Source organism: Stegodyphus dumicola, chromosome 9 (genome assembly GCF_044657685.1).
Source record: "Stegodyphus dumicola isolate Sdum_Otavi_A_Nest chromosome 9, ASM4465768v1".
NCBI classification, from domain to species: Eukaryota; Metazoa; Arthropoda; class Arachnida; order Araneae; family Eresidae; genus Stegodyphus; species Stegodyphus dumicola.
The window spans coordinates 172,161,510-172,188,017 of NC_140776.1; the positions used below are offsets into that span (position 1 = coordinate 172,161,510).

The 26,508-nt window shown below is 33.0% G+C and overlaps 1 protein-coding gene across 1 annotated transcript in view; it reads left to right on the forward strand.

Moving 5' to 3' along the window:
- Window positions 1–19,408: 19,408 nt before the first annotated feature.
- Window positions 19,409–26,508, forward strand: part of LOC118195849 (uncharacterized) — a 137,247-nt gene continuing 130,147 nt past the window's right edge. The window contains exon 1 of the mRNA XM_085823141.1: window positions 19,409–19,827. The gene's annotated coding sequence lies outside the window, so the exon portion shown is untranslated. The remainder of the gene's footprint in view (window positions 19,828–26,508) is intronic.

Genomic DNA, 26,508 nt, shown 5'->3' on the forward strand with positions numbered 1-26,508 from the left:
AACATTATTTTGCTACATTAAAGAACTAGGAGAGCAAACGAGTAGAATTTCACCCAGGGGTTTCTGATATTTTGTTGTCATTGCAATTAAAAATTTAGCATGGAATGTTTTCTTAAAATGTCTGGAAAATGAGCTATTTTTACTTCCTTGTACGAAGTAAAAAGGAAGTATTGTAATCGCGAAAAGTTTCAGGCAGCTTATTTCAACAAAAATATCCATTTTGACCGCTATCGAATGCAATTTAACAATGTTTTTGCGTGATATCTGTACGTAAGGACAGAATAAAAGACTCGTTTCCTCCAAAAAAATTACAAAACTGCTTTAAAATGAATTCTGAAGAGAAATTTTCGTAACGTCTGTACGAACGTATGCACGTACGTACGTATCTCGCATAGCTCAAAACCAAGTAGCCTCAGAACGTTGAAATTTTGTATGTAGGACTGCTATAACATGTAGATGTGCACCTCGTATTTTGGTTGCAATTGGCCGCACCAAACGTATATAAATATATTTATATATATACCCACTCTGTTACCCGGCTCAGTGATCTCAGTTTCTTTATTCGTATATGTTTGTAAATTGTACATTTTTTGCTTTAAAAATGATTGAATTATTTGTTTTTATATTCCGGTTAAGGATTTTATGCCTTTAGTAAATCTGTGTGCAATATTTTTAGAATTATCAACAATTTTAAAGTTGTTTAATTGCCGCTAACCCTGTTTTTAATGGCGGCCATTGATGTTTGCATTTGAAACAGCAGACTAGTGCATGTGTTGCCAATCTAGAAAAACTTAGCTTCGCAACAACAAATATAACGCCTTCATTTATTATTGTCAATTAAATCATGCTTAATCCTTTCTGGAATGTTTTCGATGAAATATGTGTTTAAGATTTACTTCGTAATTTTTAATACAGATATTTTGAGTTTTTATATATTTTTTCTTCTCGCGAAGTGAGAACTGAATTAATTGAATGAGAAATACTCAATCGTCTGTGAAAAACTGTTTCTTTTTTGTTTTATTTGCTTAATTTCTTTTATACATTAATCTAACTTTATTATAGTATTTGAATAGAACATGTGGCAATGCTTAGATAATTCTGTTCTTTAAATGATATAAATTTTATGCATTATGAGTTATAATATGAACGAAATATAATACTGTTAAGTGAATCTAGCGCCAGAGTGTCGCTATGGTAAACAAATACTAGAGTGAATTTTAAAGAATGCATTTATTCTATTGTGGTTTATACGCTGTCGGCGAAGTAGATTTAATTCAATCCAATAAGTTTAAATGAGATGCAAGAAAAAATGCGTATAATTTAATATTCTGTACAAGGAAGTCATGTGGTGTACACATCACATTTTTTAAATAGCACTTATTGAATAATAAAGATGTTGGAATACGAATCTGCTTTCATTAGATATGTTTCATAACTAATAAGAAAGTACCTCAACATGGATCCTATGAAACTCCTTGATCACGAACTACAGCAGATTACCATATTCAGATTTGCCTTCTGATGAGCTAAAAAAAAAATATGCATTACTTTGTAGTCATTTCTTGCAGTCTTTGAAAACTTCGGCTGAAATACAACTCTTTCTCCATCAGCTAAAAGACATTAGCTTTAAGAATGATTGCGTTTTTTCTACAGTATGCATATTTCTGAGCAGGAGATGAAAGAGTCAGTTCCTGTTTTTTTTCATACAAAGCATATAATTTGCTTTATTGCCGCTAGCTGAGAAACAGGAAACAAAAATATACTGGACACGCTCAAGTGATTTCAGACACATCTTCATGTCACGCACTTTAAAACAAGTAACTTCACATTATCTTGTTTACGCAACTAAGGATCTATTTGTTTACAAATGCTCTATTGATTTTTTGGGAATATTAGTCCATATTTGTTCTGTTATTTTCCAATCATATAGTCCCTCAGGTTGCAATTACATGTGCTTTCGAGTTGGAACAAATAAACATTATTTAGAATAAAAAATATTGTTCATCTTTTCATCTCATGTTATTGCATTCCGTGCAAGCGAACTAATAAACTTCAGCATTCATACGTGCAAACAGTTACGCTTCCACGCTCGTAAACAGTTATGTTAATACCTCTCTCATCTATAACATTGGTCGTCAACCCTTGGAACTTCACGGACCACTACATATATAATTTTACATTTGGCGGACCCCTAATATGAATTAATAAAAACACAACCTTAAATCAGACCTCAGAAACAACATATTAATACACAAAAACAATATTCAACTTTGCAATACATGTAATTCTAATTTTCATTTGTTAATATAAGTTTCGAAACATTTGGTGTTCAGCAGCACGCCTTTTTGGAAATTCAGGCCACACCCTTGATTATGAGCAATAATTAAAACACTATTAACATCTCAGTGATACACATATTTCGTTCCCATTGAAAAATTATATGAAAAGTACAAAAGTCTCCCCTTTTTGTACAAGAAGGTTCACATTTCCATATCACTGAAAAGGAAGTTTACGAAAAGCAAGAACTAACCGGTAAACGCAAAGCAGTATCAATAAACTGAAAGTGTTATGCCACCAATTTTAATTATTGTAAACATAATAATCATCGCTTATTCCGCAATGGCGCCACCGATCAACAGTTAGACAAAACAAAAACGGAAACTTCCAGTGATGCAATTATAAACAAGAATGCAGATGGTTCTTATAAAAACACATCAAGTTGCCTATTGACACCGAGGAAAACTGTGTTATTTATGACTACAATAGCATATGTTTGTAATTCATAAGGAAAGAGAATTCTATTATAGATAACATCAGCATACCCATGTACACCAACTCTCCCTTTCAAATGTAGCTACATACAACTGCAAAAATAGCTAAAAAGTCACTAAATTCAGAAGGAATTTCGCTAAAAGTAATAGCTAAAATTTAAAAAAAAGTATAATCCATATTCCATAAGAGGTTTTGTTACTCGTCATTTTTTAAACTGAATCTTCATAAAAACATAATGTCCCAATTTTTCTGGGGACCATCAAAAGGATTTTACGGACTACCAGTGGTCCTTGGACCACCGATTGGCGACCGCTGATATATAAAACAATACTATAATAAGAAAAGAAGACGAATGAACTTCTTGGAACATGCACGTGATTAAGGCCTGCATGTGTGGAGTTTGTAATTACATGCAAGGACGGTTTATTGTATTGATATTATGGATGAGGCAACTATGATTTATTCATCAACGTAATTAGTATAGTCCATCGTCTGCGTCAAGGCACATTTTCTTTTCCATCCAACTAAATGAACATAGAAGTATTATTATCCTACTTCCGGTGGTACATTCAAATTCTCAATAAATGTCTACTCGACGCAGCCTTTAGGAAAACAATATACCTCCATTTATTTCGTTCCAGAAGGCCCACGAAGGCCAAACAGATAATATCGTAGAACTCAAAAATTTTGCTCTGATTTGTAATTAATGCAATGGGGTAGACTTTCCTGGAGGGTTGCCTGCTTTCCTTGATGGAAATACAAACTAGCTGCCAGTTCACGTGGAACGTTCGTAACAACCCCTTGTCTATCTTCTAATGTGACAGCTGAAGTATGTGTAGGAACCACACAGGGGAAGGGTTAAAAGTACCCTTTATTAAACTCTAAAATTCACTACGCGTCGACTTGACGCTAACACACTACGCCTCACTCGAGCTGCAAGTCAAATAACAAGAACTAGAATAAAAATTGGAACAACAAGTAGTAGGAATTACTCTTGTACTATTTGCTTAGCGCTTGCACACATTTCAATCAGTCACGAGCCACTCTGGAAATTTTATCTTGCGTAGCTTATAGAGCTATTAGGATTTTCTGGAAGCCGGAGAGATGAAAAATGAGCAACGCCTTCCGGGAATCCAACCACGGACCTCTGGAATACGCGCCCAGCGTACAGACCACCACACCACGAAATCACGCTAAGAAGGTGGGAGAAATACCTTATATACACCCCCTTTTAAAGATTTAGGGGACCCAATCGCCAAATCCGGGGTGTGGAGAATCATCATCCACCACCCTTTCAGTTCAAGCTGTAGAGACATTAAGTATATTTTTGGAAGCAGGAGAAGTGAACAATGAACAACGCCTTCGCCAGGAATCGAACTACGGACCTCTGGAATACGCGCCCAACGTGCAACCACCACACCATGAAGGCACGCTAAGGAGGCGGGGAAAATACCTTATAAGCTATTATTTAATAAGAAACTTAAAATTTCTGAATACGTTTCTTTTTATTAGCATTTTTATAAGACTTTGCTACTTTCTCGTCATTAGTTACTGTATTTTCGCGCACTCCTTACTACTCAGTGCTCCGCAACCGGTGTGCCGCGGCACACTGGTGTGCCATGAGTAGGATATAGGTGTGCCGCAATCAAATACATGTATTTGACATTTTGCAATTTTTTATCATGTATTTAATACACAATGACATTTTTTTTCCTTAATAATGTGTATCTTAAATGTTTTTATATATTTCACTGTTGTGTGGTTGTGTGGGTGATTGTAAGTGTGTCAGCATTTGAATATAAAACTTTTGTGTTCATTGAAGCAAGCGCAGGTATCACATTGATAATTATTATGATTGCATATAAATAAATATGTTATGGTTTTATAATTGTATATTTTCCAAATTAAAAACAAAAATTTATTGTAAATTTCTTGTATAAATCAATACATATATACATTAGCTTTTGATGTGCCACGAAATTCCAGAAAGATTTTTTGTGCGTCGCAGGTGAGAAAAAATTGCCGAGCACTGATCTAACTTACTTAATCCTGTTTTGCTATTCTAGAAATGTGTACATTGCACAGTTTCTTTTAAGGGGGCTTATACACCTTAAGCCCTTATGATCTTCGAATATGTGACTGTTGCAAGAATTGCTATATTTCATAAGCAATTACTTCCAACGTTTTACAGCTGACTACATAATATAACTGCTTTGGGAACTAGTAACCAGAAAGTTTGTGTTGCCACAAATATTTTTGTAATTTAATCCGCTTTGTGACAAATTTTTCGTCATGTTTCCACCTTGAGCGCATGAAATTTTAAAATGGCTAATAGTACATACTTGAAATTCGATGGAATTCTTTACATGGGCACCATTTTCTAACTGAAGGAAAAATCTGATGCATATTTTAATGTTAAAAAATTTTATGCACGAAAACGTTACAGATTTTTTTTAATAAAATACATTTCATAAACTCAACTTCAAATAAAATAAAAGTTCAACAAAAATTTCTTAGAATTTTTCGTTCACAGTTTCCGAATGTTATAAAAGATATATATTAGATATGGAATAAAATTATGCAACAGAATGTTTTGACACAAATTGTTTTGGCAGCGAAAATTTTGGTACAAAGCGGATTAAATTATAAAAATATTTGTGGCAGCACAAACTTTCTGATGACTATTTCAGAAAGCAGCTATATAATGTAGTGAGCTGCAAAAACATGGAAGTAATTGCTTTTAAAATAAATAAGTCATCCCAATTCTGGCAACAATCACATATTCGAAGATCGTATAGTCACATAAATTCTATCTGAGCCTTCTCAAAAAAATCGCAGGCAAATTCGTCATCGCAGAACCATCATCGTATTCTTGGTGTGTCTGAATTCTTCAGTTTAGTTAGAATTCGGATATACATTCACTACTTTAAAATGATGACTCAAAAAGTAAGAGATTTCTGAATATCACCCCTTATTCCATTTCCCACTGCGATCTTTGTATTTGTTTCCAGATGACCTCGGATATCTGAATCTATTTAATATGCAGCGCGACACTGTATCTGCACTTATGTCATACCCTCATTACTACAAAACTAGATAACAGCTTTCAAAGATTTACAAATGGCCCTCATGCCGCTTTGAACTTGTTACTAATAAAATATAGGCTACTAATAAACAGAAATGTTCCCTTATACGCTTGGTTGAAGAGATGCAGAATAGTCGATAACAGTATTTTTGTAGATTTTAAATCAGCCATTATGTCGATGGGTAAAACCTTTCGTTATAAACTTTAGTTTTGTTTCCTTCACCTTTTGTGTCCTAATCCGATTCCACTTTAAAATAATGACGATTTATTTTAACAACGATGAATTTTATGTTTTTCTTAAGGATAAGGTGTATAATGTGTATTGCTATGGGTGAAATTAAGGGGACTCGTACACCTTAAAACCCATACGATGTTCGAATAGGTGACTGTTGCAAGAATTGGGATAACATATTTATTTTAAAAGCAGTTACTACCAACTTTTTACAGATGACAACATAATATAGCTGCTTTTTGAAATAGTAATCAGAAAGTTTGTGTTGCCACAAATATTTTTATAATTTAATCCGCTTTGTGACAACATTTTTCGTCATGTTTCCACCTTGCGCGCACAGTTTAAAATATTCTGTTGCATAATTTAATTCCATATTTAATATATAGCTTTTATAACGTCTGGAAACTACTGTGAACCTAAAATTCTAAAAATTTCATGTTATATTTTTATTTTATTTTGAGTTGAGTTTATAAAATGTATTTTATTAAAAAAATTTGTAATGTTTTCGTCCATAAAATTTTTCAACAGTACAATATTCATCAGATTGTTGGTTCAGTTAGAAAATAGTGCCCATATAAAGAATTCCATCCAATTTCAAGTATGTACCATTAGCCATTTTTAAAATATCATGCGCGCAAGGTGGATATATGGCAAAATATTTTGTCACAAAGAAGATTAAATTACAAAAATATTTGTGGCAACACACACTTTCTGGTTACTAGTTTCCAAAGCAGCTATATCATGAAGTCAGCTGTAAAAAGTTGGAAGTAATTGCTTTTAAAATAAATAAAATATCCCAATTCTTGCAATAGTCACATATTCGAAGATCATGAGGGGTTTAAGGTGTATGAGTCCCCTTAAGTGGACGCAGTCCGACCCACCTATCCGTCCAGAGGACGGATTTAATGGTCATAAGACCACGTCCACATCATACCACAAACGACGGCAGCCAGAAGCCCAGCCGACACCCCAAACAACTCGCGGCAACTCCAGGAATCCAAAACCCGAGTCCGAGTAAAATAAAAGTTAGTAAAAGAAACAAAAAGAAATAATATCATACAGGAAGTCCTTAACAAAAAAAAAACTCACAAACTTTATTGACAACATCAAACAAAGGACTTCCTATCAAACAAACAAACAGGATAGAGAAGAGAAACTCAAGATAATTAAAGAATCATAATGTAATGTTACAAAACAACAGAAAAAAAAAAGGAAAGGGACATCACAACATATAAACAAATCAATATAGACATTCAACCAAATCAGAAAAACACCACCAGGAATTGTTATAAAAATCAAACCAAACACTAAACTAAAACACCAACCGCCCGACGCTGTCTGTTTATAAGTTTCATTACTTCTCTGCAATATTTACAAAATTTTTCGTAATCTGCGAAAGGATCATTTTCTGTATACTTTATTCTAAGAATACTTATAACCTGACAACCTCCGAGGAAGTGCTGCGCATCGCCCACAGTGCCACATGTATGACATAGATTATTTTGTTGTATACGAAATCTGGAGAGATAGGCCGGAAATCGCCCATGCCCGGTAAGAAATTGATTAGCATCTATATCGCATAAAGGAAATAATTTTTTGTGTTTAATAAAGTTAATAAATACCAATTTTCCAATCCTTTTTTCAGAATTATACCAATATTCATGCCAATAATTTAAATAAAATTGTTTAATGGTGTTCAATGCAATTCTAAGAGCTCCCTGGACACAGGCAACAACCGACCCTTCTTCAGTAGCGGCTTCCTGGGCGAGGACATCAGCCCTCTCGTTACCAATATAACCCCAATGTGTGCTTTAACTCTTTCGCATCGAAGTCGCCCGTAACGCCCGTTCATTCAGGCAACGGTAAACCGCCCCAACGCCTCGTTTATTTTCTACCTAGTTCTTTTCCCCTCCACTTTAGTGTATGGCTCATTGGTTTCGCGAGTTGTTAAGAGATATGTCAATCATTCTTTTGAAGCAAATAAAGGAGAAATACGGAAAGCTATTGACGTTCGCAGGTGCAATCCGGCCCTAAGTGAAACTGCACACAATGGATGAAACCGCAGGGGGAAAGGAAATCTATTCCAAGACAAATTCGTAAACACGGGCGTTTTCGATGTTTGTTGAAAACAGATTTGGTCGTCTCTCGATGCGAAAGAGTTAACCCAACCAAGAGTAATGCGAAAACTGCTACTTAAACTAAAATATAAATGTTTAATTGAATAAACCAATTCATTAGATGTATTAATTGAACGCAAAGCTTCTAATGATGACATAGAATCTGAAAATATAAAGTATTCTGAAGAAGAAGAAAATTTACAATCTCGAATTCAAAAAAGTGCATATAATAAAGCTGTCAACTCCGCCTGGAAAACCGAGTTATATAATTCCAGTTTAATTTTCTGATAATAAATTTCTTTCCCATAGTAATAGATTACAAAAGAAGAGCCCATTCCCTCACTAGAAAAAGAACCGTCGGTATAAATCTCAAATTATCTAAGTTTTTCTGTAAAATAAATATAAGAAAGTGAAAATCTCTCGGCAGGGTGAATTAAATGAAAATTTAATTTAATAAAGGAAGAAGAAAATACCCATTTTTCATTATAACATAAGTTATCTTCCTTTCCGAGTCTAAGTCTTATTTTATCGTAGTAATATTTATAATAAATAGAGAGGGGTGGAATACCCGCCAAGGTGCACAACACACCCCCGGAGACAGTACTAAAACCTCTTGTCAGCGTAATCAGCCAGCCGCGCTGAAGAGAATCCAACTTAGTCCTCAGGCGAACCAACTCCCCAGCCCTGGAGCCCCATGCAGAAACTCCATATGTCACGATGGGAATAAACACATTATGATATAAAGCTTTTAAAAGATCTCTACGAAATGTTAAAATGTTACCTGAAAATTTATGTCGATAAAAGTTTAAAATAGAATCACATTTTTTATGTATCAAATTAAAATGATGGATGAAGGTGAGTTTCGAATCCAAGCAAACACCCAAATAATTGAGTGAATCCACCGGCTTAAGAATTTTCTCGTGATATCTCAATTTTGGAGGTCGAACATGGTGGCCGCCCTCAGGAAAGAATAGATATTTGGTTTTTTCAATATTAATAGTCATCCTTTCATCCTGACACCAAGTATCAAGTGATGATACAAAATATTACTATGGGTACTAAAAATGACACCGCTTCAGTACTTATCCGTATATTTGCATTCAGGGTTGAAGCGCTTAATGGTTATTAAGTGAAGAACTTATCGAAGCAATGACCTTCAATTTTTCTTCGCCAGAGCTGTATCATTAATTATGCATCAAACTAAAGTACAATAACCAGCATTTAATAATAACAAAGTTATACAATAATAAAAATCTGAACGGTTTTAGATTTCAACAGTCGCGCAAACCGGTTTATTAAGGCAATCTACTAGTCTGCTATTACTCTCTTTTACTAACGTATTTTTTTTATCTTTTTAACTTATTATTCAGCATCATTTTCTTCGCACTTACATCATATTCAATACAACAGCAAAATTGCAAAACTTTTAAAGGCAGCATAACAATATACGTTTACATTTACCGTTGCAGCGTTATGTGTTGTAAATTTTTTATTCTTTTCGGTTTTGTTCTCAGTTCATCATATCGATACTCATGTTTCTTACTAAGATGGCTTTGCAAAACTTTTTTTGCTTTTTTATTACTAATATTTTGTGTCCTTCCTTTTTTGTTAAATATCACACTCTTGGCACGAACGCCACGTAAAATTCGATTCAGCACCAATATCACAAAATACACTCATGTCCATAAATTAAGGATAATTCGGAGTCACGCGGAAATCAAACTCTAAAATAAATATATCACCTGTAAAATCACTACACACATCTTCAAGAATCATATGCAAATTTTAGGAAGTAACCAGATGACATCGATGGTACGTCACAATGACGAGAGTGTGAGAGAGTGATATATAAGGAATACAGGCAAAGAAGTAAAATTGTTCCAGGCACTTTATAAGCATTTCAGTGCAAAAACCGAATAGCTATGACACAAGGAACGCATTTGGATGATTTTTTTACGTGGTAGAATTACCGGCCGTCTGGAATGTGGGCGTACCCAACTGGAAGTATCAGACGAACTTGGAATTGCCCAGAGTGTCATCTCCAGGCTTTGGCAACGATTCCAAGATGATGGTAATGTGAGTAGACGTTACAGCACAGGTCGCCCCAGAGTTACAACGCCGAATGAGGACCGGTATTTGGCAGTTACTGCCAAAAGAAACAGGCGGAGCACAGCCTCAGACCTGTCTCGTCAGCTCTCTTCAGCCACTGGTACGACAATTTCAAGGCAGACCGTGTACAGACGCTTAGGGCAGATGGGTCTATATGCTCGTAGACCTGTCAGATGCATTCCACTTACTGCAACTCACTGTCGCCTGCGGTTAGCGTGGAGTAGAGTGTGGAATCCGCAAAAGTGAGCTTGTGTGATGTTTTCCGACGAGTCCAGGTTTAGCTTGCAGTCTGATTCTCGCCGGACTTTCATATGGAGAGCTCCAGGTACCCGTTACTACCAAGAAAACATCATTGAACGACACCGTTACGGTGGTGCAGGAGTGCTCGTTTGGGGTGGAATTATTCTGCGTTCCAGAACTGACCTGCATGTTCATATTGGAACCATGACAAACCAAATCTATCGGGACGTCATTCTGGAACAACATGTACGTTTGTTTCGGGGCGCCATGGGCGCATAATTTGTTTTTATGGGTGACAACGCCCGTCCTCACCGTGCAAACATCGTAAGCGAATGCCTTCAATCGGAGGATATCACCCGTATGGACTGGCCAGCATTCTTACCGGACTTGATCTAGTGTGGGATATGCTTGGCCGACGAGTTGCAGCCCGTCAACCTCCTCCTACATGTCTACCGGAACTTCGGAGAACATTGCGTTTTGAGTGGTTAATATCCTCCAAGATCAGATCGATAATTTGATTCTCAGCATGCCTAGGCTTTGCACGGACTATATTGCATCGTCTGGGAGACATACAATGTATTAACAATAATACCAACCATGTAATATTGGTTTTTTGTAAATAGGTTTTTTTTTTTTTTTTTTTTTTAATTTGCTCCAGAGAGAAAAAATCGCTAATTTTTTTTAATAATATCAAACATATAGAAACTTTTTTTGCTCTTTACCTTTTGTTTAATAAATAAGCTTTACAAATAAGTCAAATTTGTTTTGCTTCTAACTCTTCCTTTGTCTGATTTTGCATTATCCTTAATTTATGGACATGAGTGTATTTACAAACTGCATATCTTTAGAACTTTCAATAGACAGTCTCGTACGCTGGAGATAAAAACGTTTTATTTCGTACAGTGTTGCAACTGCTCGCTTTGAAATCTTTGAGGAGTTTGTTTATAAAAAATTCGTTAAAGTTTTCCAAAATAGGAAAAGAAATTCTAAATTCAACATTCGGGCTTCCAGGTGCCCGTGTTCGTGTGGAGAACTACGTTATTCAAAACGTGATGGCTCTTGGCACCCTTGGTTTTTCACAGTGCCAGAAACATGCATACATCCATGCATCTTCATTATTTAATTCCTTTAAATGTTGTATAGTACAGGGCTATAGCATTTGGTGGCAACAATTTGAAAAGAGATACGCCGTTTACTTTGATTAAACGCAAAATCCCTTTTCGAGTCTATAATCCCATTCGGGACTAACGTCTTTTTTTGGGCTAATAACAGCCAATTTCAATTCCAATAGTGTTCAGAAATAATAAAATTTATTACCGTTATGAGGTGAAATTCTTCAGAAGTTTCCTTTAGAATAGGGGTCTTCAACCTTTCACGCCCGAAGGCTACATCGATAAATTCACACAGATCCCGGACTTGGATACTTGTCAAAAAAATAATGTAGTCAGAAAACATATATAAAAAAGTGAGGTTTGTTTTGCAAGTCTACAATTGATTCTAAGCGAAGAGATAGTGTTACAAATTTGTATATATATATATATATATATATATATTATTATTATTATTATTATTATAAGCAAAGTTTTAAGAACAATACAAAAAAGTCCAATTTTGGTCAAAGTTTTAATGCGCAATGTGCTGCAAAATATTAAGGAAATGAGAAGAGAAATGGTAGTTAGCTCGCCAAAAAGTTACCAAAAGCTGTGGCTCCAAGAAAAATCCAACATATGCATATTCAGTAGTTTTTACAAGTTCGAATAAAAAACGAAATGTTAAATATTTTCGGAAATTTTAACACAGTTTTAAGAAACTAATTAAATTGAATGAGGTGATATATTAGGCTACATGCGAAATAAAATGTAAATGATAAAGCACAGTAAAATACTAATCGATGGAACAAGTTAAAGGAAAAAAAAAAAAAAAAACAATCGATGGAACAAGTTAAAAAATATAATAAAAATTAAAAAGCGTAAAATGGTAAATTAGCTCAATTCGAGGTCCACTCTGGCTTTTCAAGGGAAATTTCTGAGTGAACATCGAACCAAGCTAACTCCATTACGCGTTTCACCGAACCAGACAATTGAAACTTTGCGTTACAAATTTTTTTTAAATTAATTAAATAAACTGTTCTAAAAAAAATTTTTAGTCTCAATTCTCTGTTCCAATTTCCCGACGCGTCCGCACAAATTGACACATTAAGGTGTAAATATATATATATATATACTGCTTCCAAAATGTCAACTGAAAATCGAATTAAAATGTTTTAAATCTTTTTTCAACTATGAAAAAAAAGTATAAAAGATGATTGTTCAGAACGATGTTACAAAAGGCATCTGCTATAAAAAAAAGAGGAAAAAACTTACTTTACTGGTAGGGGATGGTAGTTACTTTAGTTTTAATGTGAAATTTGATATTTTTTTTGCTTGATTAAAGCTTCAATATCCGGTTAAATCTGTGTTGTTGCAATTCGTAAAGTTTCCTCCAAATGTTTGTCTGTCAGCTGTGTTCTTGGTTTTGATTTTAGTGGATACTTGTCTTCGGTCACATACTTCGAATAAAAATCAATTAGGATATACAAGAAACTTACATCCGACTGCAGAATCACACTGTAAATCTATACATGATCTTTCCGAAGAAAGTTATCGGTATCTAGTTATTGAAAAACGTTGTGAAAGCGATGAGTTTTTGATATCTAAAGCTACGATAGGTAATGTCAACAGGAAAAACGAAAAGCGTCTAAATTTAACTTAAAATGAAAAAATTGTTCCAAATACGTATCCAAGGAAAAAACGGAGTTTTCGAATGCTGCAAAAGTAAGATCTTTAACCCCTTAATCTACAATGACGGGCGTACGATGGTCGGGCCACACCTAACTTTCACGGGCATAGCGTGCGTATGGTGATCGGGCCAGAAGTGAATATTACGTGGAATATTTGATACGCAATTACAGTCTAATGCAATAATTGTAGTAGACGCAAGTATTACAAAATGTTTATTTATACAAAACTCCAAAATACAAAATTAGTAATCTGTAACGGTATGATATATTTCAAAGCATTCTGGTACATGTAATGGAAATTTACACTTTTTACACTCGTGTTCTCTGTGGATTTTTCTCGTACTTGATCTGCATACTGATTTGTTTCGGTTACAATATTGTTCTAAACTATGTCATCAAATATTAGATTAAACATATCAAATTCTCCTCTACTTCCTCCTAATTGACATAAGGCTTCCTCTCTTATGCCAGGAGTCATCTTATGCCAGTCTTATGCCATCCCAGATTTTTGAACTATTTCTTATTTCTTTTCAAAGCCAGGACTCTGGTAGTTGATCGTCATCCGATGTATCACCCATAATTATTCGCCTATACTTTCTTCGAAAATTACATAATTCGTCATGTTTACGATTACCCGGATTAGCGTGTTACACAAGTCGTGCAAATGTCACGAACGCTGCGCGAGCTTGTATACAATTTCTGCCCAACATCTTCGAATCTAAATCGTAGGTTAAGGGTTTAACCCTTTCCGGCACGCTACCTTTTGATGGAATTTCGATTTAAAAACGTAGGCAGTTTAATTAGGTCTAGAGGAGTACACAAGTAAAATTTTGTGAAGATAGCACTTATCGTTTTAATTCTCTGGGTGTACCCGTAGCGGGCACACAGATTGAATAGAACTTCGAAAAGAGGGCTGAAACGAGCATTGCTGGGAAGCGCGTTAAAGAGTAAGAGATTTTGCCCATGATTAAAAAACACTGGATTCTGAATATCATAGCAGATTTAGCATATTACCCAGGGTGGGCCACAGGGAGATCTGCTACTCTACACCCCCCAAAAAAGCTCATTTTTGGTTATATGATGATTGCATGCTTATGAATGGTAAAAGTTACATTTCATATTTACACTTTACTCTATTTTTTTCATCGTGGTACTTTTCGAAGAAAGTGACACCACCTTTGAAAAAGCACAACCCAATATTGCATGTTTATCACATGTGTCGAGGTCCGTATCAGATTCACTATCTGAAAGCAATTCCTGTAGCACTTTGAGTACTTTAGAAATGGTACTCTCCGATCCGTTTGGAAAAAAAAATAAAAATCAGAAAAAAATATCAACTAATATTATATCTACAATTTGAAATTATAAACTATAAAATAAAAATATAAATGCCTACAACTCAAAACTATTAAGCGTAGCGCTAAGGAAACTTCTTTGAACCAAAGCGAAAGAGAAAAAGAGAACTGCTCTAGTGAAAAACCAAACAGCTTACTGATAAAATTGTCCCTGACCACCAGAAAATCACCCCAACAATTTCTCAGCTGATAACCAAACCTCCCTCTCCCCCCCCCCCCAAAAAAAAAGGAAAAGAAGAAAGAAAAAAACAGGAAATGAAACACAGATGTGGACCCACCATTCTATGTTAATGAGCTGATCGATGAGCTGCAGAGAAACAAAGATACAGCTGCCTCTCAGTTACCTAAACTCACAGTGAGCCCAGTCTGGGAACACCTCGGTTCACCGTTCGATTTTAGACAAGATCTCAAGGTAAACATTTAAAAGTAATATAAAATAAGGAGATTAGCATACAGCCAAAAAAATAACATAGAAATTTCCTTTCAAACAATTCCCTTTATACCTTAAAAAAAATCTGGAAGATTTGTTTGAAAAATGAGCGTCTTAAAAAACTAAACATGGCTAAAATATATGGACTAGTTTCTGTTCAGCTGCCATCTACTATAAATAAAGAAGGTTCAGAGTAACCTATAGTAACCTTCAAATCCTTTTTCATTCAATTGTTCTGTACGTACAGTGGGAAATTTTTAGGTGTGCCCAGATCGGGCCTACCGTGCCGCAAAGGGTTAATTTTAAAGGAGCATCCGCTATGTCAAAGGACAGTTTCAAAATCAGTAAAATGCTCAGTGTCAACTGTAAAAACTGATTAATGCTGATTTGAATCTTTAAAAGGTGAAAAAACATAATGTGTATCGTCTTCAATACGACATATCGACGAACACAGAGCACGCTGCAGAATTCTTTATGATAAACATTTATCCGGACAAAAATGGAAAACTGTTGTCATGTACTTAAATAACTGCAAAAAGAAAACTCCATTTATTATCATCAAAGGGGAGAAAAAAGATCTTAAAACAGGGTTTAAAGAAATGAAAATAAAGTTTTCCTATTTCATATAACAGCAAACTAAAAATAAAGACAGTGGAGAAAAATAGTAAAGTCCACTCCATATATTATCAAAAACATATTTTATACTGAATTTTCAAACATAAAATACTTTCGCTTTACACTTTCGCTGCTTGGAATTATTTTCAACTGCAGCTATATTTTTGAAAGTATAAATTATCGTCTGCTACTTGACAATTTTGTTTTCATGCAAAATGTCGCTTTTAAAAAAGCAATGGGCGGAAATATATGTTTGTGCTTTTTCTCAAATTAGTCGTATCTAGTAATTAAAAAAAATCTGATATGTACACGACATGACTTCCTTGCACGGAATATTAAATTATACGCATTTTTCCTGCATTTCATTAAAACTTATTGAACTGAATTTAATCTACTTCGTCGAAAGTGCGTTAACCACAATAGAATAAATGCGCTCTTTATAAGTCACTATATTTATTTACCATAGTGATACTCTGGCGCTAAGTTCATTTAACAGCGTTACATCTATTTCAATTTATAACTCAGAATGCAGAAAAATTATATCATCTAAAGAACTGTCTAGTCGTTGCCACATGTTCTATTCCAATAATATAATAATATAAAACGATGCATAAAAGAAAGTAGGCAAATAAAAAGGAAACAGTTGTTATTGCGAAGCTTAGTTGGCAACAAATCCACTATTCTACTAAGTTTCAAATGTAAACAATTATGGCTACTATGGTAAAAAAAAAAAAAAAAAAAATTAGGCTTAGCCGCACTTATCGTATTTAAAGCTACGATAGTTAATGTTTTCAATAACAAAGGGGGGAAATGTCAAAATTTAACTTCAAGCAGAAATCTTGCTTCAAGTACATAACCAAGGAAAAAATGGAATGTTTCGAATGTTGCAAAAGTAAGTTCTTTAATGTTAAAAAAAAATCCGCCAAAGGACACTTGCAAAATCATTAAAATGCTCACTGTCAACTGTAAATAAAATGATTAATGCTGATTCGAACCTTAACAAGGGGAAAAAACATAATATGCATATTTTTCTCAAAGACATATCACACAATGAAGAATGCACTGCAGAATTTTATATGGGAAACACTTAACCCGAATGGAAAAATGTACAATAAAGGAATCTCGAGCGTACTTAAATAACTGCAATAAAAACAGATCCATTCATTATCATCAAACAGGAGAAAAAATCTTAAAACACGGTTCAAGGAATCTAAAGAAGAAAGTTTTTTAAAGGGATTTACGATTGTTGCTGGTTTTTCATATAACTGCAAATTAAAAGTAAAAATCTGATGTGTACACCACATGACTTCCTTGTACGGAATATTAAATTATACGCATTTTTTTTCTTGCATTTTATTTAAACGTATTGGATTGAATTAAATCTACTTCGCCGACAGCGCATAAACCACAGTAGAATAAATGCATTCTTTAATATGCATTCTATTTGCTTATCATAGCGACATTTTGCGCTAGGTTCTATTAACAGTATTATACTTCGTTTATATTCTAACTCAGAATGCACAAAATTTACATCATTTAAAGAATTATCTAATCGTTGCCACATGTTCTATTCAAATACTGTAATAAAGCTAGAACGATGTGTAAAAGAAATTAAGCAAACAAAACAAAAAAGAAACAGTTTTTCACAGACGATTGAGTATTTCTCATTCAATTAATTCAGTTCTCACTTCGCGACAAGACAAAAATAAATAAAAACTCAAAATATCTGTATTAAAAATTACGAAGTAAATCTTAAACACTTATTTCCTCGAAAAAATTGCAGACAGGATTAAGCATGATTTACTTATCAATAATAAATGAAGGCGAATTTTTTTGTTGGTGCGAAGCTAAGTTTCTCTAGATTGGCAACAAATCCACTACCCTTCTGTTTCAAATGTAAACAAGCAATGGCCGCCATCAAGAAAAGTATTAGGCTTAGCGGCACTTAAACAACTTTAAAATTGTTGATAATTCTAAAAATATTACATAGAGATTTACTAAAGGCATAAAAACCTTAACCAAAAGATACGAACAACATAATTCAATCATTTTTAAAGCAAAAAATGTGCAATTAACAAACATATAAGAGTAAAGAAACTGCGATCACTGAGCCGGGTAACAGAGTATATATATATATATATAAATATATTTATATACGTTTGCCGCGGCCGATTGCAACCAAAATACGAGGTGCACATCTACATGTTATAGCAGTCCTGTATACAAAATTTCAACTTCTGAGGCTATTCGTTTTTGAGTTATTCGAGATACGTACGTACGTACATACGTTCGTACAGACGCCACGAAAAATTCTCTTCAGAATTCATTTTAAAGCAGTTTTATAATTTTTTTGAAGGAAAAGAGTCTGTACTTATGTACAGATATCACGCCAAAAACATCGTTAAATTGCATTCGATAGCGGTCAAAATGGATATTTTCGTTGAAATATGCTCCCTGAAACATTTCGCAATTACAATACTTCCTTTTTACTTCGTATAAGGAAATAAAAAGAGCGGAGTAAAATGTTAAGATCAACTTTCACATATTATCAAAAACATATTTTATACCCAATATCAAACTGCATCAAGACAAATAAAGAAGCGGCACGTCAAAATCTGCTCTTAATTTCCTGTAAAAAAATGGAATAAGAAACGCGTATTAATCCAATATCCTTCACTTATATCCCTACTAAATCTCCTGATTAAATCCTACTAAATCCCCATGTATTTTTGTGCTTCTGCACTTTTAAAAGGCGGTTTGTCCAAACGTCGACTTACAACTTCCTTAGACTTTGGAAAGTTGTTAGAGATCAATGGGATAAAGTATCTCAGCCGATACTATTAGGCTTTATTGTCTTGTAAATTGCAGGGTATAAAGATAGCAAAGAATACGGGTTATCAAACAGAACATTTACAACATAAATGTTTATGTAAAATATTTCTGTAACTACAATTAAACTCGTTTAAAAATGTGCAAACTGTTCACTTCCACGCCTATCGAATTAATTTCCACCTTTTCGTTGCTCTGCGTTGGCAACACGCTTTTGAGATTTGTCGTTCGTAGAATTCGGTCGCTAAAAGCGTAGCTGTCCTGTAACGGTTGTAATTCTTATTTTATAGCTTATCTGTATTGATGAATTATTACTAAATGTTTACGTGTGAATGTTATATTATTAAATGTATTCAGTTTGGTTTAAATAGACCAAGAGTCGTTGAATTTATTAAGGATATTTAAAAGCGAAACTGCGTCATCCATTTCGGCGCCATTTTAACGACTCTGTTCTTCCATGTAGCTTTCTTTAAATCGTACAATAATTTATGCGTAAAAAAAAAATGTGTAAAAAAATATCTTTACATTTAATGATTAAGATTGCACTTTAATGTGTAAAAAACGATCTTAATCGACATATATTCACACACCTCCGCATTAATACAAAGAATCGGATAGTTAAAGTTATAAAAAGTTCTGAGTGCCGGTCTATTCAAAGCAGGTCACCGCTTTATCCAAATCGCTTTAGGCATGTTATGTCTATGAATAACGAAAGCGTGCTTTCGACAGGCATAATACGCAAGAAAGGGTGCGCTCAACCGGATAATAGGGCCAGGAAATGCTCTGGCAGTATTGTAGAAAGGTGCACGAGTAAAACAAATGGTTGCATAAATAAAACACTATTGAGCAACCACTGGAGCTGAATAACAGAACGGCAGGAGTAGGGATTTTCGGAGAGATTTTATATTCCGGTAGCAGCAAACGGAAAAGTAGTGTTACGTGAGGTCATACGGAGGCAGCACAGTTTAAAATCCCGACAAAACGGTTGTTCAGATAAAATTCTACCCAATCAATTATTGGAGCTAGAGCCACACGAGCAAGTAGGAATTTAGATGTTATTTGGGAGTCTGAAAAACGACAACTAGAAAAGCAGCTTGTTCCACATAAAATAATATGGAGTAAGATTTATATTTTTTTTAAAGCAATAAATTTTTCAGTCAGACAGTAACCAAAGCCTGATTCGATATGAGAAAAATTGATTTTTGATTGAACCGTTTTAAAGAATATGACATTCCATGGATGACTGCTGGTAGAAAAAATTAAGGTAAGTTTTAGAATAATAGATGTCATTCATTATTAAATTCCTACTATTAGCTCACAATCTTCGTATACATCGTTCAAATTTTCAATCGTTAATAAAATGCTTTTTATTCATCCACTCAACTTCAAATACGTTTTTTTAAACTTGTAGTGAATGACAATTGATGTTAATACAGATTTTTCACGTGTTAATTTTTTTAAATTCCCAATTAAATTTTTTTATATAATTTTTTTGTATTGAAAAATATTTTTCTTTGTTAACCTAAGTAGGAATTTAAAAATTCTTTTTTTATATTACTTGCATATAAATGTGTATGCTAAAAATCGCTTTTTGATTCAACCGTTTTAAAGAATATGACATTCGATGGATAGTTGCTAGTAGAAAAATTGAACGTTAAGTGTTTTAGATCAAAAGATGTCATTTATACGTAAACATAAGCTTGATTTACCTGTGTTTTAATTCTTAAATCGTATACTTTCTAAATACCGTTTCTTATCCGTATACATTTTTTACTATGAAATAACGCAAAAACTTTAAGAAATAAACAGCATGTAATAAAAATAGGTGATGTAGTAGAAATAATTCATCAAACTAAAGTGTGTTAACGTATATATTATGCATATATTATGCTATGAAAACCTATATTATGCATTAATTTTAATTCATAACTAAATGCATGAAAAGAATCTACACATTCAGTAGATAATGATAATCTTAACAGATAATATAACGCCAGATAATAAATATCAGTGTGTATAATATATATATATATATATATATAAGTCAATATAGTGTCTCTAACACCACTTATATTTATCATCTGGCAGTTATTTGTACAGGGCACAAGCTATGTTGTTTACCAAATCGTAATTTAATCTCTAAATATTCAATGCATAAATAAAATAAAAATATAACAATTAAATAAAAAATGAAATATTAAGCACATAATAATTGTTCTTTAAAGATATACAATGTTATTTTGTATTATGAACAATGTGAAAGAAATTGTAACTATAAAGCTATTTTTGTATTTAGAGTATTCAGAAGAATATTTAAATTATACAATGATCGCGCTCATTAAAACTTCACATTTTATTTGATCATAGTACCTCTGATAATTAAACAGTGAAGCAGAAGATCATGTCGCATAACATGGTTATGGTTAATTTCAGTACATATTTTTGGAAATAGGTAAGTTAGAAATTTAATTATCTGTAATGTTCATTGCTCACATTTATTTATCTTCTCAGAAACATTAGTCAGTTTTAGACGTAATTTTTAAGAGAGATGTTAATTATGTTAATTATGAGAGGTTTTACTGTGTTTGTGTACATTAAAATCACAGTTTTATTTGGCTAAGTTTGTAAAGTATGTTTGACTTCGCATTTCTCTTTCCTTTTTTTCAACTTTGTGATTATTCTTTTGCTCTCTTTAATACTTAATTTGTATTTCGTAATTATATCTGTCAAATGCTTTGACTGTAAGCTCGTCAAAGTCTTATATAGTAAATAAATTTACTACACCACTATGCATAGTTGAAAGTAGGTTTAAAATTAAATATTTAAAAATATATGAATAATAATATTAAATAAAATAATAATATTAAATATATACAAATTTGCTTGCTAAATTATTAAGCAAATATTATCACATATTTTATTACTGCATTGATTATTATAGTCTTTAAAATTGCATTGTCGTAACAAAGTTTGCTATGTTATTAATGCAATCCCATCCGACCAATAAGTCAAATATTTATCAAATCATTGATCAGAAGAAAATTATCTTCATTACCAAAATTCATTTTATACAAAAGCAAATTCAAAATGTTTTATTATGAATTTTTAATGCAGATATTTTGAGTTTTTATATACTTTTGCCTTGTCGCGAAGTGAGAGCTGAATTAATTGAATGAGAAATACTAAATCGTCTGAGAAAAACTGCTTCTTTTCTGTTTTGTTTGCTTAATTTCTTTCATACATCGTTTTAGCTTTATTATAGTATTTGAATAGAACATGTGGCAAAGACAATTCTTCAAATGATATAAATTTTGTGCATTCAGAGTGTCACAAAACAAAATCAACAAAAGCAATCAACAAAAGCAAATAAATATTATCAGTTCTTGAGAATTATACTTTTAAAAGGAGTTAGTTAACGAAATCATTAAATAGGCTTCTTGTTAGTAAGCACTAATGAAAAAAGTACGTCACAAACAAAGCGAATTTACTCAGAAATTTATCGCTCAAATACTGTAAAATTTATTGGTCCAAGAGCCAATAAATTCAAGAGTTTACCAAAAATATAATGTTAGGCAAACGATAAATAAAAAATCTGATGTGTACACCACATGACTTCCTTGTACGGAATATTAAATTATACGCATTTTTTCTTGCATTATATTTAAACTTATTAGATTGAATTAAACCTACTTCGCCGACAGCGCATAAACCACAATAGAATAAATGCACTCTTTAAAATTCACAATATTTGTTTACTATAACGACACTCTGAATGCACAAAATTTATATCATTTGAAGAATTGTCGTTGCCACATGTTCTATCAAATACTATAATAAAGCTAAAACGATGTATGAAAGAAATTAAGCAAACAAAACAGAAAAGAACCAGTTTTTCACAGACGATTTAGTATTTCTCATTCAATTAATTCAGCTCTCACTTCGCGACAAGGCAAAAATACATAAAAACTCAAAATATCTGCATTAAAAATTACGAAGTAAATCTTAAACACTTATTTCCTCGAAAAAATTCCAGAAAGGATTAAGCATGATTTAATTCGCAATAATAAATGAAGGCATTATTTTTGTGTTGCGAAGCTTAGTCTCTCTAGATTGACAACAAATCTACAATTCTGCTGATTCAAATGTAAACAAATATGTCCGCCATGTTATTTAAAACTTAACCGCACTTAAACAGCTTTTAAATTCTTGATAATTGTACAAATATTGCTTCCAGAATTACGAAAGGCATAAAAACCTTAACCGGAAGATAAAAACAACATAATTCAACCATTTTTAAAGCAAAAAATGTACAATTTACAAACATATAAGAGTAAAGATACTGAGATCACTGAGCCGGGTAACAGAGTGGATATATATATATAAATATATTTATATACGTTTGGTGCGGCCGATTGCGACCAAAATACGAGGTGCACATCTACATGTTATAGCAGTCCTATATACAAAATGTCAACGTTCTGAGGCCACTCGTTTTCGAGTTATGCGAGATACGTTCGTACAGACGCCACGAAAAACTCTCTTCAGAATTAATTTTAAAGCAGTTTTATAAATTTTTTTGGAGGAAAGGTGTCTTTTATTCTGTCCTTACGCACAGATATCACGCAAAAACTTCGTTAAATTGCATTCGATAGCGGTCAAAATGGATATTTTCGTTGAAATATGTTGCCTGAGACGTTTTGCGATTACAATACTTCCTTTTTACTTCGTACAAGGAAGAAAAAATAGCATGCTAAATACAAATATGGGACAAAATACCAAAATCATGTGAAATCATCAATTTAATCCCTGAATTACGCTTAATGCAATCACATATGCAGTAGTATGTATATTTTCGATAAATGTTATAGAAAGAGCAAAATATAGTATGTTGCTGGTAAACACCTAATAACTAGCAATTTTAACGAATTATCAGTAATTGGAAAAATAGTTAAATCTAGAATTAAAATTAGAAATTAAAACTGATTACTGCGGAGGAGGATGAAAATTTTTTTAATCTATTCAGAAGAATTTGAAATTCATATGTATTTTACTTGTAAAGTCTAAAGTGCTATACTATTTTATCCCAGTTTAATACTACTTACCCACTTTACATATAAATATTTTCTACCAGTCCAGTGCCAGTAGCAAGTTTCATGCTTAGTTAGCAATGAAACTAAGCATGAAATCCTTTGCTCCGGAGAGGATTAACTTAATAAATACGTGTTAACAAGTATCAGTATGTGTATAACAAGCATTAATACTTAGAAAACAAAGTAATCTAAGTATTAAGTTAGATAACAAAGTGATCGAACTGTTAACCAACCATGAAATCCCTTCCTCCGTCGAAGATAGCTTATAACTACGTATAACAAGTATTAATAGTTGTATAGCAAGTTTTGTAACTAACAGTAGGTGAAGACTAGATCTTAATCAATTTAAGCACGGAACGTAGAAGGAAGTGTAACCTTAACAGTGAATAGTAAATTACCCAAAGGTAATCGTCCGATAAACGAAAGAAAAAAGAAAGAAATTCGTGCGGCTGGCAGCTTGGGTTTGTTCTCTTCCTGCTTCACTGACATACGCGTTTTAATACGTCCTTCTTCGTTTTGTGTCATGCGCGTACTGCATGAATTCTTGATACAGGCATGGTAGAAACAGTGTCATGCAAAAAAATCACAGTTCAGTAAGCAAAATTGGGACATAATATTTAAAATATTATTTCACTTTAGTTTCAACGTCGGTTGGGGAAGTAAGTTATGTTTTTAGTTACTCGTGTTTTAGTAACATAATTAATTTAAAATAAAATGCAATATCTAAAAAATACTACATAAAAATGATATTTATTGTGTTGGATATTTTATAAGGCAAGGTTATTATACGTTACTTTTTCTTTTCTTTGTATACTGTATTTATTATGTCAATGACGTGGTTTGAAGGCATGTCAGGATGATTAAAGAACATCTGTAATTAATTATAATAAATTTGTGAAGCAAATAACGATAATATTGTGAAAGACATTTTGTAGCAGCCCAATTTTTAGCTGTAATTATTTTAATGTGTTTGAAGAAAATTCCATTCGCCCTGCATTTAAAATCATCTTTCTTGGTTGATTATACTGACAGCGAAGAAATTTGTTAAACTAAAGTTGCGTTAATTTAAAATATGTAATATTTTTTGTTTTGTGTTATGCATACATACAGATATATATGTTTAATAAAAATTAAGTTAGTGATGTAGAATTAAAAAAATATTTGTTTTTACTAAGTTTTCGGAATGTAACCCCCCATTTTATACTGGCTTCGGGTCTCATACAACACGGCATTTTCTAGGAACCTATCTACCGTTTTCCTCGAGGGTTACCTGTACTTTTAAAAATATAGCTGCAGTTGGAAAAAAAAAAGACTTCAAGCAAAAGTGTTTTTTTTTTTAGTCCAAAGGGGCTTCTTTGTCCCTTGAAGGACTATTGTTTTCGTTTAGCGATTTTGCGTTGGATCACTATAAATGTCCGTTTCACTTTTCAAACTGTTGCCACCCAATGTTAGAGTCAAGCATTATATTTGAAGAAATTCAATAATGAAAAATCTGCATAAATATGTGTGTATTTCTCGCATTGTAATAAAACAACGGTACATAGAGCCATCGAATTTTGAATGACGTAATCCTACTGCGAATATGGGCATGTGGATGACCAAATTTGAAATTTGCAATTTCTTTTATCATCGATTTCATATTTTGTAAAACTTTAACAAATTTTTGAGTAACAAACTCAACGATTTAAAAGCGAGCAACGGCAATACTCTTCGGGGGGAAAAAAAAACCTTTTTATCTCCAGCCAGCGCGGAAATGTGTAACGGAAATTCTAAAGATAGGCTCATTTTAAAATTATTTGCTTATTAAAAATTACATTGCTGCTAAACTGAATTTTACATTTTAAGTGCAAAGAATATGATATTTAATAAATAAAGGTAACACACAAAACGTTAAAAAACGCCCCTTTGGACAAGCTAGTAGGTTACGCTAGGTTAAGTATAAGTGCAAGGGCCACCTTCTATTTACCCGAGTAAGCAAATAAAGGCCCTTACACTATTTATACAGATTAACATCGCCTTCCTGGGACCCATGCTGCCATTCTGTTGCCGAAGTTCTAGTGTTGTTTGGACAGGAGGGGCATTTACACCGCTGTCTTTTTAAGGTACTAAAATAACCCAAGAAAAAAAAATTATGTGTAAAGACAATGGATCGTTTAAGTTAAAACAAAATATCTCATTAAGTTCTGCCTCATTGTTTCCTTTTCTTCTTCTTCTTTCTTGCCTTCTTAAGCTGGCATTTTGTATAAAATTCGAAAAAAGAGCTGTAAGCTGTAAAAATTTCCACTTGATAGTGCTACGGAACACACGAAGGAGAAGAATCAGAGCGTGTAAATGCACGCGGCATTTACTGTATTTAAGCTGTAGTATAAAAGTGAGAAGTTTATATTATAAAGTCAAATTAATTCAAATTTTTTCCACTTGAAAAGGATTTAGCCCATTTTAAAAGAGAGTTCTGAACATCAGATTTAACACACACACATACATAAAATAACAGCAAAAAAGAAAAGGAAGAAAAAGAAGCAAAAGGCCTCAAAGCTTTTTAGAGGCTGTTCGCATATTTTTTTGAAGATTTTGCTTTGCTGTTAAAAAAAAATAAATAAATAAATAATCTGAAATATTTCAGATTTTAAATTATGTCCAAAGGGGCGTTTTTTAAACATTTTGTGTGTTACATATATTTATTAAATATCACGTTCTTCGCACTATAAAATTCAGTTCAACAGCAATATCGTAAAATAGTTTTAAAATGAGCATATCTTTAAATTTCCGATACAGAGACTCGCGCGCTGGAGATAAAAATGTTTTTTTCTGTACAACGTTGCCAATGCTCGCTTTGAAATCCTTGAGTTTATTAA